Below are 14,421 nucleotides of genomic sequence, written 5' to 3'. Positions count from 1 at the left end.
TTGCCGACCTGAATGTAATAACCCTCTGAAGTGATTTATAACTTTTGACCCAAAAAAGTTGTTATGATTTTTTTTCTGATTTTTGCTCACCATTGAACTGGTTATGGAAAACCTATGGCCTCTTGCAACACTCAATGCAGACCATCAGAGCGTTTCCTTTCATTCGATTAGTTTATAATTTTTTTTTATTATATATTTTTTTTACAATGCACTAATTTCTCACGTGATGAGAGGCTAGAAAACATGCTCAGTGACTCTACTTTGCACGAGCTCGAACTTTCCCTCCCCATTTTCCAGATAGAATTTCGATCAGAGACTTTTGCTTATCAGCCATCGCATCTGAGTCATGGGACCAGCATTATAGCAGTTTGCACGTATTCCAAGTACCAGTACCTTTTTACTTTCGACTTATATTTTATACTGGCTGTTTGCGAATCGAAGCGAAAAGAAGACAAGTAAAAGTGGAGATTAAAATAAGAAGAGACCCTGACCTTGGAGCCTAAATACAAACTTAAAGGCTCTCCTTAAGGTCCGGTAATACGGCCAACATTTTTCTTCAACTTGTCTTCTTGCAACATTGTTGCATTGCAAGTTGAAACCCCTTGTTGCGCGTATTTACCACGTTCGTGACCAACTTATCAGATAGAATTTCGATAGGTTGTCAGATAGGTTTTCCATAACCAGTTCAATGGTGAGCAAAAATCAGAAAAAAAATCATAACAACTTTTTTGGGTCAAAAGTTCTAAATCACTTCAGAGGGTTATTACATTCAGGTCGGCAATTCCATATTGGAAAAAGGAAGCTAGAATTGACTTCGATTTTATTGAGTTTCATTTCACTTCCAGAAGTGAAGTTTAGTTGCTCTTTAGGCTTTGTACTTCGGTGTTCTCGTCTGGTTCATATCGCAAGCCTATCAACATTAGAACGGCAGAGCGATTAACGCCCGACACATTAAATAACAAACCTGAGAAAAAAAGGCAAACACTTTCCACGCGGGCATGACCCACAGGTTAAAAATAACAGTGCGCAACCCGCAAAATTACCGTCCAAAAGAAATAATGGGTAGAAATCATATGACATCTTGCTGGAATATTTAAATTTTTCTGATATTAAGACTAAGGAAAATGTGCTTTTGAGTAGAAAAAAGTAAGGAGAAAAAAAAAAAAAACTAGAAATACATGTACTTTTTAATTACTCCTTTGTATTATTAGTGGAGTTTCAGGTGACAACTTACGTGAAAAGGCACCGAAGCGGAGGGTCCCTGGGGACATGCATCATTCAATATGAAGCTCTCAGTGAAGACTCAAAATCACTCCGCGTTAATAGACCGAAGACCCGTTGCGCTTTGATAAGCCACGAACTGGAAAGTTTTAAAAAGTCTCAAAGGAAGATGTTAGAGACATACCTGTAGCTGTAGAAACTTAAAGCGTGTGTTCATTTGGTCCCTCATAGCCTAGCTTGTACAGTTTGTAAAGTTGATCAATCGCTCCTGACTTTTTGCAATTGAAAGGTAGTCTTAAAGTCCTATGGATTCCTTAAACCACTTATGAGTGCCACAACATGTACAACAAATAATAGCGATTAAAAAATTACATGTATTACGAAGGAGGACACTGACAAATTTTTGGAGAACCACTTCGAAGACCTGCCATGGGGCGTGCGAACGGCTTGCAAGAAAATCTGCCCTTGAATAATTTATCTGTGCTTTTAAAAAATAATAATAAAAGAAGAGGAAGAAGAAGCAGAGTAAATTCAAAACTCAGGGAAAGATTCGCTCCCGAAAGAAAACAAGCGTCGGCTATTATGAACACATTGTTATTTTCATAAGTCCAAATCATGTTTTTTTTTTTCCAAGTGCTTCTGCACTGATAGACACATTTTGGTTTACAGCTTTCTAATAAAAGCAATATAAGAAGCGTATAATCCACGAAAGAATGAGATGGGTCAAGCTTGCGCCAGAAATATGAGGAGAAATCTTTGCCGATTGGGAAAAGAAAGGCGGCTTTAAGTCTCGTAATTAGTGCAATCGGGGGAATCAATTGACTGATCCTCTTTAATGTCCTGCAAAGAGGCTGAAGTTATCTTGCAGGTCTCTAATTGCACTGGAAAAACATTCGAATATCACGTGCGAACTGCAAAGCTTGCTTTGTTCGTTGGCTTGCGGTTGTCGTGATTTTTTCCTCAGATGTGAGAAAGCAGAAAGCTAATTGGAGAGGTTCGATTTCTGTTCTATCCAAAATGGCTTTTCTTCAGAGCCCTTGAGAACGAATTTTTTAGTCATCACGAGTAATAACTGACCCTGTTTGCTGTTAAGAAATGGCCATTCATTTAGTGATTTATCACTTCATATCTTTATTAATCTAATTAATGACAGGGATTTCCTCTACCATGCATGTACGCCGGCGAGAAAAATCGCATCGTCATCTTTGCAATCCCTTGAAAGGCCTCTATGAAACATTATCAGTTATGAAGGTCATTTCGGTTCAGCCGCTTTCAGGGTGACTGGCACCTTTCCACGTACAAATTTCTTCACTCCAAGTGAAAGTATCATAGAACTATCTGCGGAATCATGTGAATATTGCTAGCGCCTCGATAACATGTATATAATATGAACGTTTTAAGCTGTATCGTGAGAATTATGAGTTCTAAGGAAAACTTTTATAGCTAATGGCTTTTGAAATCCGTCAAAAATGTAAAAGTGCGCTCGCCGGATTTTTGAACGAAGCTGACAGAGGTAAAATGAATGCTGTTACTAATATTTGTCTTAGTTTCCCTATTTAGCTTGGCTTTGACCTTTTGTTGGCGGAAACCGTAAGATTTTCTTTTTCTGTAATTTATTTCCGCGGCCACAACCGGCTTAGGTTAGGAAACAGGAAGGTAGATGGTGTATTCTTACATGACCACAGCGGGAATCATCCAATACATCTTAACATAATAATGGAATACGATAATTCATGCGTGCTTGAATTTCTAATCCAGAAAATCAAGTTTGTTCAGGTTTTGCCGAGAAAGGTAATGAGTTTGTACACGCGGAAAATGCGTGCCCCATAAAACCGAGTGACCTTAACTGGGAAAATCGTGTATGTCGCATAACCACAACTACACGAACTCAACAGAGAACGAACCCGAGTTTTTCGCTAGGAAAGACAAAAAATTGCCAATACGTATCTTGAAACTATGGTGGCCTGGAAAAGGGACATCGACTTGTTCTTTTCTTCCGAAAACCCATCTCCTGGCCACCGTTCGAAGCACGGCAACTGATGAAACAACGATCTTCGACCACAAGGTGCAAATGACGTTGGCCGGAAGTGAGGTCTATAGGGAAGGCACATGCAAGTTTTTCTTCTCCTTTTGAATCGCGATGATAACAAGTATTTAGGTCTTAGGGAATTAAAAAATAAACTTGCTTTTTTTGTCGCATTGATTTTTATGTTTACACAAATAATCTTAGTGTTGCCAAATTGGTCAGTCAGAGGTTCATTTGCGCAGTCAGAAATATTCCTTGCTTGGAATACACTATCTACTTCTTCTTGTTATCCTACGCGGCCGTCGTTTATAATGTCATTCAGAACTTTCCGAAGGAGACTGACTTCCCTTCGCTTCACACGGTCCAGATATCTACACAGGGCTGGTCACCAAGGCGAGGAAGGCCATAATTTGACCAGCTAAAATTAAGAAATTAAACTGTACGTATATAAAGTCAAACATGTGTGAAATGCTAACAAACTGGTTTGACCCTTACTAATCAGAAAATCTAAAACATTTCAGCGATTAACCATAGTAATAATTTTGAAGCGATAGGAATTTTAAAAGGTGCAATGCATCAAATATTTGTACGGTAATATCGCTGCAAAATGAAACGAAATACTCCTCACATAACATCATCTTGTTTCCTCTTTTATTTATTTATATATAGTAATAATTTCCTCCTTTCACATTTGTATTTTGCTCTGCACATTTCTGCATCGAGCACTCCAAGGATAAGTGAAATAACTTTATTTCTTGTTTATTCGTTTAAATATATATATATATGTACAATTCATATACATATACATATACGAGTTCTTCACTTCACAGACTAAATCCACGTTTCCAAATAGAGCTGTCTGGTTGTAAAATTTCAACTGAGAGATTGAAAATAGTCTCGAAAAGGCTTTGTAAATACGTGTTCCGTTGAACGTGATGTATTTCAACTGATCGTTTTAAAACCAAAGCGAGAGAGTGATATCAGAAGGAACCAATCATAACTCAAGTAAAATGTAAGCGCGAGAAAACGACTGTGACCAAGTTGCAGTTAGCTTAACTTTTGAATCTGATCGGTTGAGAATGCGGCACGACCTGTTTAGACCAATCACAGAACAAATTAAATCAAAACCAATTGAATCTCAGTTTTCTTCAGACACTTGATTAGGAATTGCTTAAATGACATACGCTAACAACAAGTGACCGAAGCCTTAAAGCGCTTTTTTCAAGGAGAAAGAAATTTTGATGAGAGAAGGGGATTACGGGGTTAGTGTAATGGCAGGTGTCCGTTAGGACTGTTGGCGTACTTTTCAAATTTGATATTAATAGGTGTTATTAAAATTACCTTATGAATGATTCTTTAATGTCTTACTTGTAATCTTGTCTACCTTCTCTTGTATGAGTAATAAGAGAGAGGCGGAGCCTGGTAGAAAGAGCTATGCGGAGGTCGCTGGAGGCAACTTTACCCTATTTGCATCCCCTGCTCTAATGAGACATATTAGGTTGGGATACATAACACGATAGCGCGCGGGCGCAGGCATGAGTTTCTTACATGAAGATGCTGGAAAACTCAGGGCACATAATGACTCTGATTGGCAAACAGAGTTTGCTTATGTAAGTAGACTTATCTTACTTGGCGTTTATTTCAATTTTTGCCGTTACGTCGGGACCTGATTTTTAAATTGATAAGGAAAGATACACACAACAGTAAGCGGTCTAAAATGACAGACCATCGTGATTACTTTACCAGCAAGCCCCGGCGGTGTAAACTGGACGATGTATTTTTGCGAACGTTCCCCACTGCCTGGAAACGAGCTCACTTTCCAATTTCCTCGCATTTAACGCGAAAGACTCGCTCTTAGTATAGGTGAGAAAAGTTTCTCAAGAAATTGCGAGCTAAATTCCAAGTTCATTTACTCATTATCATAATTCAGACGAATTCTACGTACGTAGATTGGTAAATTCTAATTTAAAATACCAACATTTACTGCAAGTTTATTCCCTTGCTATTGTGCGAATTTCTTTCGTGTCGGTTGAATAGTTGGAAAAAAATATTTTTTGTAGTTAGGAAAACGACGCAGTTCTATTTTTGGCTGTAAAAAAATAAAACTGATTCGTAGACATCTGTCTTAATGCTTATGTTGACATGATTTGACGAGATGGACGGCAATCATGAAAAAAGATAGGGAGTGATCGTTGACTAGCCACGATCAGGTATTGCATGGCAAGCAAATGGAAAGGAAGGATAATTAAACGCTTCGCGTGGGCATTTTGTTTTGCGATCAATCCTTGACCACAAACGACATAAAAGGAAATGCACTGTCACGAAATCTCGGTATCTATTTCAATTGATTGACATTTGTGGTTACACAAAAAATTCGCACGTTTATTACAATAACAAAATATTCGTTGTTACAAAATTTTCAACTTTTTACAATTTTTCGATGTAGTGCGAATAGGGCCTAAGATAGGAAAACTGAGAGCCTTTGTTTTGGCTAACTTCATTGTCTTAAAACATTTGTCCGAAAAGTATTATCGACCGATGCAAATGGTGAAAATAAACTCTTACATGACAAGGACATCTATTAATCAAGACTAATTTACAGTTTTGTCTAAACAGCTCACTCGTTTGTTATCACGTAACGGGTCAAAATAAGAGATGCGTCTACGGGGATCTTGGCGCGAGGTCTGTACGCCGTCGCATATCTTAGATCGAGTTAAATTGTCAGAAATAAAATTGTGTACCATCAACGAATCAATCCGTGTAGCACGGTGTGCTGTTAGTAGGGCTTCTGAAAGAAAAACAAAAATAAAAGGAAGCGGATATCCTATAAAAAAATCTGGGCTAGATTATTTCTACGATCTGCTCTAGATATGTTTACGTGTAACTAGATTAGGGCTGAGAAGATCATTCTTATACTGAGGGAAATTTTTCGCTCAATTCGCTCCATTGTGTTGAACACAAAACTTGTTTTCCAAGAACCTTAAGTACTTAAAATAGTGCACGAACCATTTAACCAATTGTCAATACACTTTCAATTCAACCTTTACTTCAACGCAGTTGAAGTTGGATGCGAACCATTGGTAAGATGTCTGGAGGGCTCTATAACTTGCGCTAGCTGTGGCATGTTGACTTGAGGGTACTGCGTCGAAATAATATATTCATGCAAAATTGTTTTTAACATAAGATACAAATATGATAATCCACAGTACCTTACATATAGACCTCGCGCTAAAAGTATACACTGTATCAGGTTTTCGATCGAGAAAAACACCACATTCAAACTCTAAGAAACGTAGGAAACCATAGCCTGTGCTAGATCCGCTATGGGCATGCCATGCGAGGTGGAGGGGGGCGAAAAAAATAAAACTCGTCCACCTAATTCCCCTACCCCCCTGCCGACTTACACGCTGACGCGCCCTTAAGATAACCAACCAATCACAGCATTCAGTAAAACTGGCGCGAAAATTTTGTGGTGGAAGTGCCACTGCTAAAGCAACCATCGGCGAAAATACTTTAATGAACAAACGGGGTCCTTTTTCTGCTCACCCGAGAGTGTCCCCCCGATTAAATTATCAGTAGTTTTGTTGAGAGTGACAAATAAAACAACTTCGTTTACTTGTTTCATTTTTCCAGCGATGATAATGGGTGCGTCTTGGATTCTATTGTGAACAAGGGATTGAAGAATACACTCCGAATTCAAAACCCAGTCAGCATTTTGACCATGGGAAGAAAAAGGACAAGAGATTACGTCAAATCCAGGGAAAGCTCCCAAACCTAAAGAGAGAAATTTAAAACGAAGAGCGAATGAGTCAAACGTTTCCCCTTACAGTAGCAATGTATTGGTTCGTTGACTAAGAACGAGTACTATATATGTAAATCTGGTGTAATTTATTTACAAAGTTCTCTATTAGACGAATAAAAGTGTTACCGCACTCTTTGGAACCAACACTAGATTTTCTGCTCGAGATTCAGTACCTCCGAAATTCAAAATGGAGTCGCATAACGGCCGATCTTGACATATTAAAAGCGCCTTAAATGGAGTTTAAAACAATTCGGATTAAAACACTTACCTCGGTCAGTTGTTTAGTAAGGTTTCAAGTCTTCTCTGGTGACTCTCGCTTTGCTGGAAAAAAATCGGGCATTTCCCAAATCAAAATCAAAGTTTTCAGTCGATTTTCATGGGGTGCGCTTCTTGGGCTCCACTATAGCAACGCTTTTTCGTTCATGTGCATGCATCCGTCGTGCTAAATTTCCCCCGCATACATTACAAATACTGCAATACTTTCATTGGCTAAACTAGACCTTAGCCCGAGGGGTTGCCATGGACGCTAGATTTATGCAAATGCATAATTTGGTACTAACCAGAGAAGTAATAGTTAACTCGATGTTTCTTGTAGACCGCACGCGCGAACTAAATTTCCACCGCGTTCGCATTCTGCCATCTCCCAGGATTCATCTGTTTGTCAATCACAGCAAACCTTGGTACCGGACGGTTTCCTAATTCAGTGCGGTCGGCCACCGTTGTGATAGTTCTTATCAACGGCGCTATGAGCCCTATTATTCACGTGATCAGATCCAACGAATTCAAACGTGGTTTTAAGAGAATTTTCCCTCGGTCACACACAACACCGTCAGTCAACGCAATCGTTATGCCTACTGGTGGTAACAAAAGAGATTTGTTAACGGTTATGGTACATGATGACCTGCCATCTTTCCCAGACGTCTCACGAAATCATGCAACTTCGGCCATGGCTCGACGACCAGATTTTTTACCGTAGTTAAATGCTGGTTTTGTTGAGGAGACGCGGTAGTCTGACGACTATCGTGCTGAACTCCAAATCAGGAGGCCTGAGTTTGAGTCCAGGCTGGGTCTTTGTGATTTGTTCGTGAACAAGACACTTTTCTCCCACAATGTCTCTCTCTTCCCTTGCTACACCCTGGAGGGTAAAGACTGGTGACTTTCGGGAAAAAATAAAAAAAAGCGAGAAGCTGCCTGCAAACAACTAATCCCCATCAACATACTCCCATCAAATATAGTCATTGAAAACTTGATGTGGGAGACGCTCGGTAGCTTAATGGTTAGCGAGTGCGCTGACAAAATCCTTTACTTTCACAGTGATAGTAAAATAATTATATTCTTATTCGCTACCCCGCTCAAACGTATATAAAACAGTTATCATTCAATAAGTAGCCATAATTGGGGTGTCACCGCAACACGAGCCGTATGCGATCCTCTTTATCATGCCTTCATCAACAAAATTGATAGGAATGGTACATCATGACCAAAGGAGTGAAAACTCGGAAATGTAAAAAATAAAGCAAGAAAAACCACCTTACAAAACAATCTAAACTATGTTCGTATATGCTAAAAAGGTCTTTTTTGTACTGTCAAGACCTCGGGCCGATATTCTCCCAGTACGGCCCTCGCGCTTGGTTAATAAGATATATATAGATCTTATTAACTTATTATCTTATTGACTTGCAAAGGACAAACTTATGAAACATCCTGACAGCGGCTGTTAGCCGCCTATCATATTTAGCAGCTGCGGTATAGACGGTTTAGTGATCAGATACCGAGTTGATCTAGTTGCTGGACTTATATCTATAGGCTGAAGCCTTGTATTTAAGAGACTGAGATAAACTCTGAGCATTAATGGAAGGGCTGAAGTTTTCCTCACGAGCATATTTTTTTTTCTCGAGGAAGAGGCCCCAAGTTCAATTGGAGTAGCAAAAACTGTTCCTCTCATCAAAGAGGATAGATTTAAAAAATTAACGGAAATAAAACGGTTCTTATTCCTTTTATTTGAGTTCAAACAGAGTTTGCTATTCTTCTACAACCGTCTCTCAAAGGCTAGCAGTTCCTCCAGCAGACTGTCCAAACGAGTCTGGAAAAAGGTAAAGGTAAAGGTTTCTATTTCTCTAAACAACATACGTGTTTAGTTACAATTTTAAGGTTGAAATCAGACAGGCGCCTCTGGCAGCCGAGTTTAGTCCGAAGCGATTTCACCTACCCACCCAACCCACCCCAGGGAAGACATCCATCACACAGTAATCTCGTGCGTGGGAAATTAACGTCTCCTACCCCAACCCTGCAGGAGACTGGACCTCCATTTATTCGTCCCTATCCGAGAAGACTAGAATATCTAACCATTTCTTGATGTTAAAGAAAGGAAGCATATTCCTCTCAATTAATTTTAAGACCCTGAGTGTTGGTCCACTCCCTCTGTCTCATAACCAAAGTCAAGTTTACAGACCCGTTGTCATCCCCACAATCCTGTACAGGGTCTAGTCAGTTAGTCGCTTTTAGGCTAGGGTTTCAAGAGTGAGATGTAATGATAACCGGTCATGTCACCCGGAACTTGAGTCAGGTATCATTATCAGGAATTTGAAAACTCGAGAGATAAAAAGCTTCAGATCATATGTTACTTGGACAATTTTTGTGATATTTTCTTCCGCTGAAATGTCTCCATGGAAAGAAATACGCGCGGGACAAAATACTGCCTCTTCTGTCCACGAATCTTTTCAGGTATTTGAAAATGTGAAAGAGTTAGGAAATGAACTATATGTCCTAACATGGGCCCAAAAGTCATTTCATCGAGGGCACAAAGTAAAAAGAAATGGGGATAAGAACCGGGAGAAAGACATACTTATTTCGTCATTGAGTTTTATGAAGTATATGAGTTGCAGAAAATACTACGAAAGCTAAATTAAGTTCACCTTCAAATAATGCGTCGGTAGGGATGATTGACAAACCATGACATTTAATTGTTATTTATTTAAGTTGTCCAACGTTTTTGTTGTGTAGCACTGAGACGTTTCACGCTCATCCTGCCTTTCCCCTTTCCTACTTTGCAAAGAAAATGTCTAATTTTCATTTTTCGCAGAATGACTTACCATTTAGCTAAGCGCAGCCCAATTCGACTTTCTTCAAAATGTAATTAATTTCATGGAGGGCGGAAGAAATGCAATAGCAAACCACGGCGTGTGACGTCTTTAGAGAAAGAGAGTCTAATGTGTGACTGTGTGACACAATTGCTGCCTGACATGGTTTGATGCTACTCCGGTTTAAAGATTTAATGAATGTAACCGAAATTACAATTTATCGACTCAACGTTTTAACAATCCTGTCTAGTGTCTTCATCAGGGGAATCTGATCTTTGCGGCAAGAAGCCCTTTTATATGCTCACTAATTAGCTGCCTTTTTTCTGATAGCTAATTAGTGAGCGCATAAAAGTGCCTCTTGTTGCAACGATCAGATAACCCCTGATTAAGGTATTAGACAGGAGTGTCGAAACGTCGGGTCGATGAATTGTAATTTCGGTTACATTCATTAAATCTTTAAACCAGAGTAGCATCAAACCACGTCTGATTATCCACCTGGGTGCTGTGTGAACTTTGATATAACAATTAATACCTGTAAATTGTGCTTTACATATCAAGTTTGGGGGGGTGTCACGAATACTCAACGCTGATTGGTCCACTTAGGCCACGTAGTACAAAATAATATTCCATGAATGGTTACTAGATGTAGTAACCCCTTCGCCTACCTCTGTAGCTTAACTAAACGTACGCAAAAGAGGCCCCATTTTCCACAGATAAAATATATACGGGTAACAGTTTGGGAATTTCGCATATACAACGGGAAAGGTATGTATCAAGGCGAGGTATTCCCGCACAAAACGCCCCAGGGGAGAGGAATTATCAACAAAATTATCCTTTTAGCCATTATCCTAATCTGAATCTTCACTTTCTTCAATTCCAGAATTGAATCAGTTCACGGCTATGGCAACGAGGGTCGTGACTATTTTAAAAAGATTGTCAGAGGCCATTGGAGATTTCCTGTATTATTTGATTTCACGTTTACACCTGAACAAGAAAGACCTCTTTGACCTTTACAAATCTACAAATGGCCAGCAATGGTACGACAACGCAGGGTGGAATGGCTCAAAATCTCACTGTTCCTGGCATGGTATCTCCTGTTACAACAGTTCATATGTAAGAACCATTGTATTGGCTTACAACGACTTAGATGGTGTTCTACCTTCCAATCTGTGGAAGGTACGCAACTTGTTGTCACTTTGTACTCCAGGTAACCCAAGACTCCGAGGACGCATTGGCGACTTTTTATTCGGAAACATACGCAGTCTGCTATCGATCGTTTTCAATGCAGCCTCTATATCTGGGGAAATTCCGAAGGACATCGTAAAACTAACAAATTCGAACAATTTCCTCGGCTGTGTAATGAACGGGGAGGGCTTTACTGGTGACCTACCAGTAGACATTGGGAATATGACAGGGTTAAGAATGTTGTGTCTCGGAGGAATTAACTTCACTGGTCGAATACTTAGCAGCATATCCAGATTACGAAGACTTTGTATCTTGACCTCCGAAACACTCCTGGTCACATGTGGGGAGATTTGAATATCCTCTTCAACATCACCGCCTTGACCCAACTTTTTGTATCGGGCATTCAGCTAACAGGAAAACTACCAAATACACTACCACATAACTTTACCCACTTAGTTCTACCGAGGGAACAACATTTCGGGTAGTTTTTTTCAAAAGATTCCGAAAACTCATCACGTGAGGATTCTTAATGTTGCTAACAATCAGCACATTGGAGACATTCCTGGTGAATTGCTCATTTACCGCCTTCCATGATTGATTTGTCACAGAACAGGTTTTCCTCGATAAACAGAGGGAGGCCATGGTCTACCAAACCAAACATAGCTGTAAACTCTTTCCTCTCACTTACAGAAAATAGGAATTTAGCAGTTAATATTTCAAGCTTTATGGACCTCTTCTTGAAAGGTCCCTCAGTTCTAAATATCAGTTTTTGCGATATTGAGAGTCCCGTACCCGCAGTTGTGCTTTACTTTGTGAACATGTCCATTTGCGACTTACGAGGTAACAGGCGTAGATTTTACGGAGCCATACAGGCTTTGTTTTGGAGACTTTTCATATTTAACCTATTTTGACATCTCATCAAACAACTTCTCGGGAAGCCTTCCGGTAGGAATTCAGAATTTGATCAGCCTCCAGTATTTGTATATTTCTGGAAATCCTTCAATGCGGGAAGAAAACAGCGCATCCATTAATCTTTCGCCTCGATTTTTCGAGAATGGTCAGAAAACTTCAAGAAGACCACTTTACGTGTCCCGAAGGACACCTAACGTTCAACAATGGTCGCATTCGCTTGAATCCTACATTTTACTAGTACAGATATTGCATGTGTGATCCAAATTTTTACCGAGACATTGGACTATGCAAAACATGTATGGCTGGTGGAACGTGAAACCAAATTACTGTTACGGTCCAGGGAGACCTTAGCCCAAACATTAGGAAGATAGGTCCTGGCTATTGGCCATCTCCTGGTCCTAGGAATGTTACCCATCTCGTCAAGTGCCCAGTACCTGCTGCATGCAATCCCATGGTTTCCTGCACCTGTCGCCTTGACATATCACCTAGCAACGACTCGTACTCCTCGTAACAAGTGTTTAGTATCAGTTCTGATTACAAAATGCATTGAATCCTGTATCTGTCATTCAGGAAACACTGACAGGTTCTGCTCCCGTTGTGAAGAAGGATTTTATAAGATTGCCGGATTGTGCTACCAGTCTGTGAAGGGAGATCTCACCTACTACTACGTGTTCATTCCTATCTTTGCCATTTCTTTCCTCGTTCTTCTTTGAGCATTTTTTTATTTTAACTTGCAGCCTATCAAATGGTTTGTTGTAACAGCAGTACATTTTCTTTTGATGTTCATCTTTATGCTGTTGGAATTTTTGTCTACTTGGGTTTTCAAATTGAATTTGGTGGTTTTCGTGTTGTGCATGACTAGTCGAGGAAAAGGCACAAAGTCTCTCATTAGCATTGCCGTGTTTCATATCCAAACCCTGGACTTCACGGTTTCCAGCTCCAACGTCTGGACTCCAAAAATCGTTGCAGCTCAAAGCTACTTGAACAGCTTCTGGAATTTGTATTTCCCTTCACTTTCATGCAATTTACCTTCCCTTTTCAATCCAGTTGGCAAGTTTGCGTTTATTCTTCTTCTTCCAATCGGTTGCTTGGCAATGGTCGGTGTCTACTTTATAATTATGCAGGGCTACCACAAGGTTCGTCCCGAGGAAGGACGCATGGAAAACGTTTACTTTAAATGCCGCCAAAGTGCCTTTCTCGGTTTAAGTTTCACTTATTTTCCAGTTGTAAAGCAAACCCTCTCCATCTTACGCCCATGTCAAAATGACCTTGATATTCTATACATGCCAATTTCTCATTGGATTGAATGCACATCCGATGCTTACAGAATACTTTCAGCTCTTGGTTTCGTCTCTGTGGCGGTCTACGTGATTGGGTTTCCTTTGCTTCTGGCGTTACTCTTTTTTTTCTTCTTTCGATTTAACATTAATATGAGCCCTGAGGATCGTACAAAACTTGACACGTGGCTTGGTCCTGCTTATTTGCCTTACAAACCAAGGTACCAGGGGTACTTTGAGATCGTGATGCTTCTCCGTCGCTTATTGCTCGCCATTGCCTTGTCGATGATTTCGTCTTCCTCTTCTTTACAAACCTTCGTTGTCTGGGTAATTCTGGTTAACTTTGCGATTATACATCTGTGTTTGCATCCTTATAATAATCTTTCTCAATACAGGTTCACCTCTGAAAACTTTTCGAGCCTCTGGTTTGGTTGGTGCTGTCCATGTCTTTCATCCTGGTAAGGTTTTCGGCCTTGGAAAGCTCCAAGAATTACATGAATGCTTACGTTTGGATGGTAATGATTGTCAACTCTTGCATCCTGCTTTCACTAATCGTCACTATTTTTGTTTTAAGTAGGCAGGTTAGTGGAGAGTCATGCCTGCGCCCTTTTGTCAATGGAAAAAACGGTAGCGGTGAGTGCGAGGAAAGAGACAGTTTGCTTTCTGTTAACGGAAGACAGCGGAGATACGTTGAAGCGAATAGCTTTGAATAGGGCCTTTGTTTAGAAAATTCCGATTATTCAATTACATAGGTGTGGTTTAAATTTATGAAAAATCAGCACCGAAATGTCTTGGGCCGAACCAAGTTAGATCAGTACCATGGAAGGATGCTACGCCACTTAAGAATTTAACAAATCGGCAGTGGCTTAGCGTTTTAACATTTTGAAGACTGTGATATCTATCATCTTCGATGATAAG

At 39.9% G+C, this 14,421-nt stretch overlaps 1 long non-coding RNA gene and 1 pseudogene across 1 annotated transcript; both read left to right on the top strand.

The window, feature by feature from the left end:
- The first annotated feature begins 4,070 nt into the window (after positions 1–4,070).
- LOC148732178 (uncharacterized) lies at positions 4,071–7,179 on the top strand. Its single transcript, XR_016000858.1, has 2 exons — positions 4,071–4,857; positions 6,881–7,179. It is a non-coding gene; the product is annotated as an uncharacterized LOC148732178 (long non-coding RNA).
- A 2,528-nt stretch (positions 7,180–9,707) lies between these two features.
- Positions 9,708–14,421, top strand: LOC111337490 (uncharacterized; annotated as a pseudogene).

Source organism: Stylophora pistillata, chromosome 4 (genome assembly GCF_964205215.1).
Source record: "Stylophora pistillata chromosome 4, jaStyPist1.2, whole genome shotgun sequence".
Classification (NCBI taxonomy): Eukaryota; Metazoa; Cnidaria; class Anthozoa; order Scleractinia; family Pocilloporidae; genus Stylophora; species Stylophora pistillata.
This window is presented reverse-complemented; position numbering and strand designations above follow the sequence as displayed.